Below are 13890 nucleotides of genomic sequence, written 5' to 3' on the forward strand. Positions count from 1 at the left end.
GTATAGTTTAAGATTTCATTTCTGTAGAAACTGTGCCCATTTTGACCCAAGGTTGCCCCTCATGTGTCAGTGGCAGCACATACAGGCAAGAGGCAGGGGCTGTATCCTGTGCTGTATCCTGTCCTCTGTTTGCTTGTGCACCTGACAGTGAGGGCAATTCCTGGATCAAAAAATAACCACTAAAGTGTGAGAGAATTTCTGCATTCAGTGATTGCAGAGTCTTAGAAATCAAAAGGAGATCACAGCTTGAGTGAAAACGCTGGTGGAAGCCAGCTGTATTAAAGGTGATTATATGTTAGTACCTCATAGCTCTTGCTGAAAACCAGGTAGCTGGCTTGAGGGATATTTTGGCCTTTTCCAGTTTCCATCTCTCTGTTTCTGATATAACAAACAGGATGACCTCATTAGCACAGTCTTCTGTTGGTATTAAACTGACACAGATATTAAAAGTAGGAGACCTTTCCTTTCATCTTCTCTGAAATGGCCAGATTTTAGGATTGCTCTTGGACTCTAGGGTGAACCTGAATGAACCAACGCTTCTACATCTGATATTTAGAAAACACCTATTCAGGCAGGGCAGAGTAACAGAGCTACTGAGCCCTTCAGCTACCATGAGTTGCACTTCAGATGTTTGGGTCCTAGAACAGGTACAGCACCCATAACATGTAAAATACCTTTTTTTTTTTTTTCTTTTTTGACAAACAGGAAGGAAGAGAAAACCAGATAAAACACTGCAGCCATGAAAACAGTCCAGCACTGTTACACCTTAGATCAGCTATTGCTAAATTAGACCATAAATGTAATATGTCAATGTCTCAGCTGACACAAATGAACTTCAATGCACTGCTTCACACAAGCTAAGGTTCTGGTGTAATACTTATGCCAACACCTCAAATATTTGCTAGATGTTTCCAGTAGACTCGGCAGCTAGCACCTGCTGGGCCACAGAACAAAACAAACCCACGGATGTTCAGCTGATTGCCAGAAGAATTAAGGCAATACTAAAGGAAACAGAAAAGCCATGTAGCATGTACATAAATAAGTAATACTAAGCCTTGTTTGCTAACATGAGGGAAAGTGTCTGTAATTAGAGCATGGGAATGCTCTACAGAACCATCCATACACAAAACACTTCATCCTTCCATATACTTTGCTAGCTTACTCTGATCCTATGCATCGTCCCATCCTTCCAGTAAACACTTCCATTGCCTGCCAGTCTGGTGGCAGCAGGTGTGTGAGCAGTTGCTCAGGCCCATATCAATGCTTTTGTCCCCTGGAAGGTGCCAACCACATCCCAAGCTGGCATGGAGATGAGAGGCATAAGAGACTCTGTGCACCAGGGCTTTCTGAACTTGAAACAAGTGGGAGACTCATACCCATATGTGAAGATTAATGGTGCAGTCTGGACTCATCTTCACTTTTTCCACCTCCTCTCCCCTAGCTATGATGTTTTCAAATGAACTGGAGAGCAGAGGGCAGTTGCCCTTGGACCTTAGCAGAATCCAATGTCCAAGTATAGAAAAAAGAGTTGAAACTTGTGGCACTTCCTTCTGTTTGTATGGTTAAATCCTGTACAAGGAAGGGAAGAGGGTGACATTCGGGTACTGGTGTATGGGTAGAAGTCTCTTCCTCCTTCCTGGAAGATAAGTGAAGTGAGAAGTAAGTGAAGTGAGAAGTAGCAACATATCACTGCTAATTTATGTCACTTGAACATTCTGTTTAAAAAAAATCTAAACTGTGATTTAATCATTTAAATGAAATTTCAGTTCACCTATGTCTTCATCTTCCCAATGGTAGTTATATACAGCATGTGGCATGGATAGAATGAACCTCTTGCAGATGTAGAAATGGGTTAAAAAAAATATTCTGTCCACCCTACTTTACTACTGCTGTGATTTAGTAAAAGACTAGTTGCTGTCAGATCCAGTAATTTGAGACTCATCTTACAACGAAGTATATATGCTGATGAAAAGCTGCTTTAGCAGCAGAGAGACTGCTAATTGTTTGATTATACAGGTCTTCACATTAATGAAGCACTATTCCATGGATTTGGAGCATGGCGTGCAACCAAATTACCACCCCAGCACTCAAGCTGTGAAATCTGATTATTCATTAGCCAGTCAGTGAGTGGTACAAACATCTTTTCTTTTTTCAAACCGTCAAAGGAGAGTGACTGCTTTTTTCCCCCCACTCTTCCCTTTAAGAATATGAGGTTTTGGACTTTTATCAACGATAGGAGCTTACTCAAGATTTTAAGGATAAGCATGTTATATAAAGAAGGCCCTGTTTTTCTCCAAACTGTTCTCTTCTTGTATAATTTATCCTCCATGTTTACCTAGTCTTGGCCTCCCCTGAGCCTGTCACTAACTGACAATTGTGGTACACTTAATGAATTGAGAGTAGACTATATCCTCCCTAATTGACAAGAGTTACTAAAAGGCAAGAAATCAAAGTGAGGAAAGCTCACAGTGCATCTGCCTCTACCACACAAACCCAACTGAAGATGGATATCTGTGAAAGTAATTTCAAACTTATTTTATTATTATCTTTTTATAAACCTTGACTTTTTTTAAAGGGAAAATTCCTCTCATGTAAACACTGAGATGGAGAAAAAAATCATTAGATATTATTAGCAGAAAGGACTTTCTTTCTTTCTTTCTTTCTTCCTTCCTTCCTTCCTTCCTTCCTTCCTTCCTTCCTTCCTTCCTTCCTTCCTTCCTTCCTTCCTTCCTTCCTTCCTTCTTCTTTCTTTCTTTCTTTTACCTTCCTTTTCTTTCTTTCTATTCTTTCTTTCTTTCTTTCTTTCTTTCTTTCTTATCTTCTTCTTTCTTTCTTTCTTTCTTTCCTTCCTTCTCTTCCTTCCTTCCTTCACTTCCTTCCTTCCTTCCTTCCTTCCTTTCCTTCCTTCCTTTCTTCCCTTCTTCCTTCCTTTCTTCCTTTCTTCCTTTCTTCCTTCCTTTCCTTTCTTTCTCTTTCTTTCTTTCTTTCTATTCTTTCTTTCTTTCTTGTCTTTCTTTTTCATTCTTTCTTCCTTTCTCTTTCTTTCTCTTTTCTTCTTTATCTTTCTATCTTCTCTTCTTTCTTTCTTTCTTTCTTCTTTCTTTTCTTTCTTCTTCTTTCTTTCTTTCTTTCTTTCTCTTTCTTTCTTTCTTTCTTTCTTTCTTTCTTTCTTTCTTTCTTTCTTTCTTTCTTTCTTTCTTTCTTTCTTTCTTTCTTTCTTTCTTTCTTTCTTTCTTTCTTTCTTTCTTTCTTTCTTTCTTTCTTTCTTTCTTTCTTTCTTTCTTTCTTTCTTTCTTTTTCTTCTCCCTTGAATTTCCCTGCCCACAGCAAACCTAACCTAAGGGAGATTCCAGCTACAGTCTGTTTTGTACAGTGAATGTAGCTGGGATCAGTTACAATATGAGCTGAGTGGAAATCCTTCCTCACATGGTGGAGAAGTACTGACATCTCCAGCAAATGGGATTATCTGTAATGAGATTACATACAAAGAGATTAAGATGTGAACTGACACTCCTAGGAGATACAAAAGAGGCTCCTGAGACAACAGAGAAATGAGGTGTCAGAAGCAGAAGGTGGAATTGCTTCCTTGAGAAGGTTTTTCATGATAATGATAATGATCTTACCCGTATAATAGTGCCTTTCATCCGGGAAGATCCCCAAAGAGCTGTACAAATGCCGTACACTAGTTCTTTTCAGACCATCATGGAAATGCTTCCACCTCTGGTCGGAGTACAGCAGCTGTTTAACCACATACAGCCTGACCTCATAGCAGCATGGGGCAGGAACTATTAAGATAAAGGCTGATCACAGGGAAAATTTAGGACACCAAAATATAACTATATAAATCTCAAGTCTGGACATAGAGTCACTCCACAAAACTACATTTTGGGTTCTAGTTTTCATTTCTTTGGTGTTTTTCCCCCTTGTTTTTCACCTTTTACACTGACATGTTTAAATAAGAAGAATGAATTCATTTTTAAAATGTTCATTAAAAATGCACCAATTTTTTTTACAAAAACTGTGTGGAAAAATTGAGGCCAAAGCAAACAGGAAAGAACAAAGCTGTTGAAAGTTTTGTTGCATTAAAGATTTGATACTATGTTTAGGTGCATCTGAAAATGCAGTGCATTGACTGGCCATTGTCAAGCAGATGATTGACACATCAGATCCTTGCATGTCTGTTGACGGATGCAGTTTTAAAAATGTGACATCTCATATTTGATTGACCAGGTTGTGATAGAAGTCACGACAAACCAGTGCAAATCGAGGAGAAACCTCTTATATAAAGTAACCTATGACTGAGCCTGAAGTGGTTTGTTTTTCATCTCACAAAACACTGCATTACCTACTCAGCCTTTTAACTTCTCTCTGTAAAGATGGCTAGCAACAACTTCGTATGAAAAGCCTCAGAAGACAGGCAGTAGCTGTTGTCCAGAAAGAAAAAATGATAGAAAAAAACCCTCCTGTGCAGGCTCATAGCTCATCAGAAGAAATATCTGTACTTCAGGCATGACTTGAAGACGTTAGAGCAGTGTAGGCAATCCTCAGAAACAGCTTCTCTCTCTCACTCTCCGAGTGCTAAATTACCATCCTTGTTCTTAGTAGATTTTATTAGTTTTCTTGTCACTCTTATAAATGGAGTTTAACGGGAAAACAAAATGTATTTAGACAATATGGTCTATATGGCTTTGCAGCTAAACAAGTCTCCCTGTCAGATTCTTTCAACTCTCTGGCAACAAGGATAGTGAAACATTTTGCTTGCTCCTCCGCTCCTGTGTTTGCTCTGCCAGGCAAACCACCAGCACCAACGCCTGAAGGACAACTTGCTTTCAGAGGGGGCTTAGCACTAACCCTGGTTATTACTCTTCCCCTTCCAGCCTCCAAGCCTAGAAGCCTTAAGTCAAGTTTACTACTTCACTGGTTGCCATGCACCGGGGGAACTACTAGCTGCTCACTACAGATCCCGACACAGTGTCCTCCAGCACCATGTCTCTTCTCTGTGAAGGAGGCCTGGGTCCTGGCCCTACCTCTGCTAATGTCTGACAGCCCTCTGTAGCCCAATGTCCCTGTCTGCAGCATGGATAATAACATTATTTATCCTGGTAGGGGTGGCTTTTATTTTTCTGGCAGTGACAGTGCACAGAAGAAAAATACAGATCTTTGTAGCATCCCTCAGGCATCACAGACTGTTAAAACAAATACAAATTACAGCTATTCTACCTGCTGCTACTGCCATTGGTAACCTACCACCAAGCTCCTGAGAGTGCCGTACACATGGGAGATGTCTTCTCCTTTGCTCTTCCACATTTGAACTGTGTCATCACATTCTGGATGAAAACCCACACTCTTATTGATGCTAACAATGTTATCTTCATAAATTATCATCTCTCTTTTTTTTTTTTTTTAAACTGAACTTTTCAGGCACTAAGACCTTTAAAGACACTTACCAGTACGATAATGTAATTTTAGGGTTTGGGGTCTTTTTCTTTTAACTTTATAATATTATGTTGGAAAAAGCCATAGGTTTGACTCACTTGTCCTGGAATAAATCTTCTTTGACAGATGTAGCTTGGTTTCCATGAACAGCACGTCCAGACTCCTGACATTACTTGTTTGTTACCACATGCTGTAGCCACCTGAGCAAGGTTTTGCTTACCTAACTGTCCTGACAAGGTCCACCCTAGGACTCGGCATGGGATAATGTCTAGCTATAGGCTTCCCCATGCTTTGGGACTTCTCCAGGAGAAATCAGATTGGGATACCTACCTCTTGCCTTATACAGTTTGGTGAGTGTCCGAGGCAGGGTGCATACCACAGCCTGGCTCTCAGCCAGCTTAGGTGCACCATCAGCTGTCCTGCCCTGGCTCAGTGCTGCTTCCATCCTGCCCCAGTAAGCAGCTATTCCTGGCAAAACCCACCATGTCCCAGCGTGGACAGGAATCCATTACCCACTCAAGAGGGTCCTGCTTATCACTCCTGCTCTGCAGCATTTAACCATTTTGATCTCTGTCTGGGCTACTGACAAGTGCTTCCAGTCCAAAGCAAGAAATCCAGCAGCTTTCATCACCCGCATAGAAGCTTTCATTTTAAAAATAATGCCTTTCAATGTCAGCTTGGCCAACAGCTGCTTCTAGAAGATTAGAGCTTTTCTCTGCCTTCTCTGGCAACCCAGATGGATTTGTTTGCCTAGTTTACATTGCACTGCATTGTTCAGCTATCTGTAAGCGTGATCAGTGCTGGCTTCCAATATTTCAAAGCCTGTGGCATCATCATCATCTAATACCAATTATGGGGGAAAAAAAGCCTCTTCCAAGTAGCAGCTGTTGAGTTTGGGAGGGGCAGTGGGGTACCCTTTGTGTTTGCGCACTTAATCAGCAAGATGAGAGGTATCAGCGCTCACATGACACAGCACTTTTAGGACAAGATACTACATCTAAGCTGTTCCCAGGATTTTTCTGGGTATCTATCCCAACAGCATCTGCAGTGACATTCCTATATAAGGATGATCACAGCTTCCCAGGAATATCCAAGATGTCAAGACTAACATTTCCTGACTGGCTTCATGTGTTTTTCATGTCAGCTCCACACTGCCCCACACCACGTCCTGCTGAAAGTAAATGAGCTGATGCACAATTGTCTGAGAAAGTTACATTGGAGGTATTAACAACATTTTCATGCTTCAGCTTCTCCCTCCAAGCAGTCTTACAGTATGATGAGCGTGTGCTTAGATGTCTCCTGCCACACATTCAAGGAGGACAAACAAGCACAGACTGCCAGATCCCCTCAAAACTTTTATGTTTTTTTGCCTGCAGCTCAGCAGCTAAGTCAATATGTTAAGCACCACCATCAGTGGTTTGTTTTTTTGGAGCTGCTGAGCGCCCACAAGTCCCATAGACATCACGTACAGATTCTCCCTGCTCAGCTTCTTTCCCAAAAGTTTTCACAGCTTTGCTATTATCTTGCTTCTTCCCTAGACTGCATTAACTGGTGGGCATTGACATATGTACTTCACTGTAGAGCACAAAGTCCAGTCACTCTGCAGAAACAGTCCATGACAGATCAAAATTCCTATAACAATACTGATTTTCCTTGATTTCAACTTATGCCACAACAAAGCTCTTCATGATTCATTTGGCAGAGACATTGCTCAGTCAAGAAAACATTCCTTAACTTGGGGACAATAAACAGCCCTATTACATATGCTGCCATTTCATTCCTTTGTTTTATTTACAAGACCTTTAACACAAGAATATCAGTTTCTCTGTGATTCTTCATTTTTCTCATTATTTCCAGCTATTAGGAATAGCTCATTCCTACCTGCAAATCAACTGTTTGCCTGCATATACATACAAGGCATCATCTATTTTGCACAGGCAAATGCAAGCTGTGTGGAAAACACTTAAGTATTGGAGATACAGACCCTAAACAAGTGCAGCCCACAAAGAGAGATTATCATTTTGAATGGGAACCAGTGTTCAATCCGGGGTAACATTTGCATTGCCAAATGTCATAAAACTTGTTATTCCACATTCCTTATGCTGGAAAGTACTACATCTGGCTCAGGAACACATCAAAAGCTATGTCTACACAGCATTTTTCAGGCAGACTCAAGCTTGATCTGACTGCACTCCAAGTCAGTCAGGAAACATGTGGCCACACCAGGGTGGTGCCAAACCCCAGAGGATATGCCCAAATGAGAAAAAGTGTGTATGAGAACAGTCAGAGCTCAGAGCAAGTGTCTGCCTCCCTGCAAAAATGGCTGTAGATACACCAGACTCAAATTTTCAAGAAACCTCCATGGGGTTTTAGACTTAACCTTCTCCATCTACCTGGCTGGTAGCAAAAGTAATGAAGTTTCTTTTCATACATCAATAACTTTCTCTGAAATCCTTTGCTACAATGACAGAAGATGCTTTCATGAAAAGCCAGAAGAGCCTGACAGACAGGCACCTGCTTCAGAGAGCTCATTGAGGAAGACCCACAGATCATAGCAATCTGGGACATACAATCTCGCTTCAAAGCATTGGAAAGAATTGGGGCCTTTGAAACTCTTTGTCCAGGAGCTCTAAATTATTTGCATGCTGAAGCCTTTCACATGTTTTGGAAGCAGATTATTTTTTCAGAAGTTCAGGTTGTATTCCAGGTTGGTTGCTGAAAAATCAGCAGCTGACACATGAGAAGTTGGATTGTGACGAGCCAGAACAAATTTGGTGTGGATGATCTGATCTTCACCATAGCTAAATTACTATCAGCCTTCTTTAAAAAAAAAAAAAAAAAAAAAAAAAAAGGTGCATTCCAAAACTCAATCCCATTAGTTTAATAAAAGAGTGAAAATTTATGATTTATACAAGCTCAGTTACCATATAATATCAGGCAGACTGCATTTATTTATCACCTATTTCCATGAGTTTGCAAGGCAGTTCAACTTTTCTTTTTTCTTCCAGTTAACTGCATTTGGATAGAAGTCAAAAGTTTATTTAAAACATGAGTGAAGCACTGAAGAAGCACAGAAGCAAAATGCTGTCATGTCCTCAGTTTTGTCATGTGTTGAAGCAGCTGCCAGCCCTGGAGCAGATGGGAAACCTCAGCTTTTGATGTTATTTCATGGGGTCTGCTCATGTTGGTGATGGGAACCAACAACTTGAGATCCACCTGATCTCTGATGATCCTTCTCCAGTGCTTCGTTTATGCAGGGATGAACCTTATCCTCCACTTTCATGCATTGTCCAAATGTATGCCAGGCGCTTTGTAAGTTGCTTGCTGAAAAACAGTGACCCTGACCCAAAAACACTTTCTGTGTGAATACAGGCCATGAAACATCAACCAGATGGGTGACAGTTGAAGGACCTTAGTGAAGATATCCTGTCTTTCCACAGCAAAGAAGCATAGCCTTTTCTGGTCTCCATGTAGGGAAGTTGACAGTCAGATCTCCCCACCTGTGTTTAGGAGTGGACTTTTGCCTGGTGAAATAAGCTTGGTGTGTGGGTTTATTTATGCAGACTTGAGCATAACTCATTTCTTCGGGTGAGAGCTGTTTGCCCAGACTTAGACAGTACAAATGCATGTGATTTACAATGAATTCAGTGGGAAGTCAGCATCTGGATCTGCAGTATTTCAAATTATTGCTTCATACTGAGAATGACGTGCCTCAGCTTTTGAAGTATTTCATGTGAGATACCCAAAGGAAATTTTCAGACTACTGAGTTATCATTACTGAGCTACTGCAACTACTATCTGTTTTAACATTTCACTGTAATGAGGTAATACTTAACACCAAGGAGGGTCTTGCAATACCTCCTCAAGCCAAAGGGTGGATGAGCACCAGAGACAGTTCCAAATTTTGTCACTCCAGGGATGGATTTTGCAAGTGGTCCGTTTCTCCTCCAGCCCAACCATCCTGAGACACTGGATAATATAACTTGCACTTCTCTCTGGCATAAACTGGCTACCAGCTGTCATAAAATTTGAGGCAACCTTTTATTGATCAAACCTTTTGGAAATGTGACATTCCCAAAAAACCTCAGCACAACAGAGGTAGCAGAAAGGAAATAGTCATGCCTAGGCAGAGCAGTTTCCTTTTTTACTTATGGAGGCACCATTAATATACTACTTTCACCTCTCACCTATATTGCAAATTCAATGTCCCTTAAAAACAATGGCAACTAGCAACACATTACCATAGAGGAAGACTGTTCAGAGCTCTCTGAGTGACACGAAACAGTCCATGTCTGTATTACACTGGTGGGAGACTTCTTCTAGGGCAGATGTACAGTAACTGCTATCAGTCCCAGCAAAATCTCAGCAAGCACCAAAGACTAAAGCAGGCAAGGGACACCTTTGAAGAAACAGAGGGTACAACAAGGGAATTTGGCCAGTTGTCTTCTGGCATTTGTCTCTGACATAGGGGGAGCAAACACACTAGCACCTCAAAACTGTTTCCCCAGGCCCAGGTGAGGGGCACAAAGGGAGCCGCAGTGCTTTCTGGCCCAAGATCAGCAATACACTACTGAACCTGGATTTCCTGAACTAAAAGTGTCTTAAAAGTGGTGGAGAGTCCCTGTTCTTTCAGAGATGAGGACTCCTCTGGACAACCAGAAACCCTCTTGTGTAGTGAAAGACCTCCTTGAGGTACTGGGAGACCTCTTGAGGTCTAGGAAAAGGAAAGGAGATCTTTGCTTCTGCTTGTGAGAAAATAAAAGAATACTTGAAAGCCACTCTTTACTTGTCTCTGGCAAGTAAGGACTGAGATCCTCTTGAACAACTCTAAGCAGAAGACAGCTCTAGTCATACAATACCATATTATAAGTCCATCTGCTTCACAGAAAGTTATGTTCAGTAGGTATTTACAGATCTAATTTCTCTCTTTAGTTCTTTTTCATCAGGATAAATGTGATGAACTTTAAGAGGTATGAAGTTGGGAGAGTGGGGACAAAAGAAATATAGACGAATTTCACGGTAAAAAAGTACGCTCTGTCCTCAATTCACTTAGCTTAAGTACTCTATGGATATCTGAACAGCTGGTGATTTTGCATATTGTATCATCTGCACTGTGGTATGGAGGCAGAGGGATATGTATAATAACAACAGGCTTTGGGGCTTAACTGAGAATTGCCCAGGGTTTTGTTGATATAAATCAACTCTCTTAGTATAAGGGTAGATTTTATACCAAAGTTTTCACTTTTCGTATTTGATTTTCATTACAATGCTGGTTATTATAATTTCTTTTTAAAGAAAAAGGCAAGTCATCTCTCCAATAGAAACAAGAACAATGCCTCTTACTGGAGTTTCATGAATCCACTTCAATGTCACTTGAAAGACTCCTGAAGAGTTGAGCTGCTTGGTTTCTATGAAACAGCCCAGGAGTCTCTCTCTGTCCAGCTCACACAGCTAAGTTAAGCTCTTATTAAACTCAGTTGTTATTTTTCTAACAGATTCTTAATTACTGTTTTTTGAAGCAACAATCATCCCACGCTTCGCATTCGCTTTGTTTCTCCACCTCTTCGTGTGGTGCAAGCATGTGGGCAAAGCGTGGGAGGCTCCAAGAGCCCAAGCAATTGAAAATTGATGCGGCGCTTTAAAATAAAGGAATGATCCTTATTATAAAAGGGGAAAAACAAAGTAGCACACTGAGATAAACAAAGACGCACAGACAATGCAAGGAAAATAATATTAGCAGATGTTGAGCCAGCCGTTAATGATCTGTTTTATATTTAAATCTATTGCTTGAATGCTGGAGCCAGAACACCAAGGAGCGAGAAAGAAGCCTGGCAGCAGCCATGCACTTCACTTTTATTGCTCTGACTCCAACCACTGATGTTGCTTTTTAAAGTTATCAATATAAATTTTTTGCATGCAAGTTGAGTGCTGATGGAAAAGCAGAGCTGATGGCACTGGGAAAGGGAAGGGCTTTCCTTGCAGACCATGCACAGCAAACCTCCCCATGAACCCAGACCACTGCAGCTCCTCAGAGGAACAGTGCTCAGGGTTTGCAGGACCTGAACCAACTCTGTACACGTGTTGTGAAGGAGCCATGCAGGAGGTCAGATACGGCTTGCAAGAGGCAGACGGGCCTGCAGAAATGAGAGGGGAAAGGCTCCATATTCTGCTTGTAACCAACCTCTTAAATCATACACTGTTTGCACTTCATCATCCCTTGTAGGGACAACTGCACTGCACACCTCGGGGTTATTTCGAGTAAAAACGCAGGGCCTCAGCACTGCTTGCGAGGAGAGGCGGCCAGGCGAGCTGCCGCTCGATTGCCTGTGGTTGTGGCAGTGCGGTGAGCTGCCTGCAAGGAAAACCTGCCTGGTGCTCTCAGCACCATCCACACAGCAGAGGGACATGTCCCCAGGCAGGGCCTGCTGGTGCCACCAGAAGCAGTGACAGCTTCCCCTTGCTCACACTGAGCATGGGCTCATTCACCACATGGCCAGACCAGAACTTCTTGACCTGTTGCTCTCTGACCATCCCACCTGCCTCGCTGGCAGCCACTGTTTGCCAGAGCCAAACCCTCCCCGCTGCTCCCATAAGCCTGGCCTGACTCAATAAACCCAAGATATTCTCAAAGTCATAATCCAACCCTAAAACCAAGGCGCTTCTGAAGAGGTGTTACCTCACGTCTGCAATGAGCGGCTCCCCGCCACTGTTTTGGCATGGCGGGCACGCTGGCAGAGAGCACATCCCCGCTTTTGAGAACTGTACAGCTTGTGCTGGATGACAGGCACTACAGCTGCCTTTTATACCAATTCCTCTCCGCAAAGGATGCCTCAGTTTTCAGCAACAGACCACATCAGACATGTTTATTGCAGAGCAATGTGATGGATAAAAGCTGGAGGAAGAAAAGCTCCCTCATGTACTGTTCAGTCAGGGTCAAACATGCAGTTGCAAACCTGCAAGCAGCTACACAAAACCAAAATGTCATAATATCATCTCAAGATCAAACTTCAGCTAATTTAGGCAACATCAGAGAGACCTGCATCTCATCTCATGCTGGAGCAAACCCCCCCCCAAGACCAATCCTCTACACAATGCTACCTGCACCCCCGTGAGGAGGAAACCAGGTGCATGGCTCTGTACCAGGCTACAGCACCCTTTGTTCAAGTCGTTGCCAGAGGTCTGGGGACCTGGGACCTGCCACATCCTGCAGCGTGCACCAGCCCTTTGGACTACATACATCCAATGGAGGCAGACACCTTGGCTGCTCTTCCAGGGCCGGGCTTCTTGGTTTATGCCAGAGTTTCTTGCTTTAAGTTTCCTCTTGCCTTGCATGAGACGGCTGCCCTGTCCTCATCCACCCTCTCTCCTGGAGCAGCTCTCAATTATTGGCCATCTCCCCCTCTCCTTTGGCCATCTCCCCCTCTCCTTTATATTTATATTTTCATTTGCATTCCCTAATAAATAAACTACTTCTATCTTTCAGGGTGGTATTTCCTGCTTATGCTATTTTCAGGACTTTGGTAAAACTTTGTAAATCACCACTCCTGAGGAACAGACACTACTCAAACAATCTGTTAGTACCACAGTTGTCTGCTTGCTGTCAGCCTGACATAGACAGGGAAAGCGATATGTAAACACAATATTAAAAAAACCCAACTTAAATGGAAAGGGCATTGCTTCAACATTTCCCCCTGTGCTCCTCAGTACCCAAAGGAAGGGTGCTGAGCCGCTCACAGCTTTTGACCCAGCTCCAGACCAGCAGGATCATAGACTGCCATTGTTAACTACCTTCTGTCCCTTCAGTGGCAGAGATGTCCTCACTAGATCCTTTCAGGATCAACTAGATACTGATTCCCCACGAAATTGTTTGATCTGTCAGGCTGTTTGACTCTCTTCTGTTACTATTACTGTAATAAAAATATCATTACAATCTATTATTTATACCAGTAATTCATACCAGCCACTACTGAAATTAGAGTAATAATACAGTTGCTTTTAGATTATTTAAAATAGAAAAATGTAATCCATTTTACTTGTGCCATACTGATTTTAGATCAGTGCACGCTTTTCAGTTACGACAGGACAATTTCATCCAAGACATGTTCTGGTTGCAACAAGAACTGATGCAACTACCATGGCTCCTACTCCACTGCCTGTCCAGCTGGACTGCCATGGGCCTCTGTGGCATGACTGCCCTCTGAGCTGATCAAAATGGACCAAGCATTAAGTCAAGCACTTTATAGATGCCTACCATGACACTACAGGTACTTTTAGCCATCACACTGGAAATCTCACCACTGAAAGATATCGAGTTTGTTTTTTAAAAAATATAATTAGCCATTATATAGTTTTCATTGATACTCGGTTTACCGTGTATTGATGCCAGTAACAACCCTGACATTATTGGCCCAGAATCTTCTTCAAACTAAAGGTAATTTCAATCACCTGGATTGA

Source organism: Strix aluco, chromosome 1, assembly GCF_031877795.1.
Source record: "Strix aluco isolate bStrAlu1 chromosome 1, bStrAlu1.hap1, whole genome shotgun sequence".
Classification (NCBI taxonomy): domain Eukaryota; kingdom Metazoa; phylum Chordata; class Aves; order Strigiformes; family Strigidae; genus Strix; species Strix aluco.